Genomic DNA, 1070 nt, shown 5'->3' with positions numbered 1-1070 from the left:
CCCTGTGGTGTGGCTGTTTGTGTGGGGGATGCAGGGAACCTCTGGCACTGGGGGCCAGACCTGGTGTCTTCTGCACTTGCCCCATCCTGATGCTGCCCCTGGTGTCACCCACTTACCCCATCCCAGTGCCAGACCTGGTGTCACCACCTCCCCCCCCTTGCTCCTCACTCCATTTCAATGCTGGACCTGCTGTTTAACCCCCCTCATTCCATCCCAGTGTCAGACCCGGTGTCACTCCTGTCCCTATCTATCCCTGGTGTTATTCCTCTCCCCATCTGGTGTCATCTGTCTCCCCATCCCAGTGCCATCCCGCTGTCCCCATGCCGGTGCTGCTCTGGTGTCACCCCCATCCCCATCCCAGTGTCCCCATGCTGGTGCCGTCGTGGTGTCCCTGCTGTCTCCATGCCGGTGCCACCGTAGTGCATCCCTGTCCCCCTCCTGGTCTCCCACTCTCTCCATCCCTGTCCCCATCCCGGTGTCCCTCTGTCCCCAAGCAGGTGCGGTCCTGCTGTCCATTTGTCCCCATCCCAGTGTCTCCCCATCCCAGTGTCCCACTGTCCCCATCCCAGTGTCCCTCTCTTCCCAAGCAGGTGCGGTCCTGCTGTCCATTTGTCCCCATCCCAGTGTCCCCCCATCCCCATCCCAGTGTCCCGCTGTCCCCATCCCGGTGTCCCTCTCTTCCCAAGCAGGTGCAGTCCTGCTGTCCCGATGCCGGTGTCCCGCTGTCCCAATCCCGGTGTCCCTCTGTCCCAATCCCGGTGTCCCCCGTCCCCATGCCGGTGTCCCGCTGTCCCCATCCCGGTGTCCCCCGTCCCCATGCCGGTGTCCCCTGTCCCGATCCCGGTGTCCCCCGTCCCCATGCCGGTGTCCCGCTGTCCCCATGCCGGTGTCCCCCGTCCCCATGCCGGTGTCCCTCTGTCCCAATGCCGGTGTCCCCCGTCCCCATGCCGGTGTCCCTCTGTCCCAATCCCGGTGTCCCCTGTCCCAGTCCCGGTGTCCCCCGTCCCCATGCCGGTGTCCCCTGTCCCAGTCCCGGTGTCCCCCGTCCCCATGCCGGTGTCCCGCTGTCC

This window comes from Vidua chalybeata, chromosome 20, assembly GCF_026979565.1.
Source record: "Vidua chalybeata isolate OUT-0048 chromosome 20, bVidCha1 merged haplotype, whole genome shotgun sequence".
NCBI lineage: Eukaryota > Metazoa > Chordata > Aves > Passeriformes > Viduidae > Vidua > Vidua chalybeata.
This window is presented reverse-complemented; position numbering follows the sequence as displayed.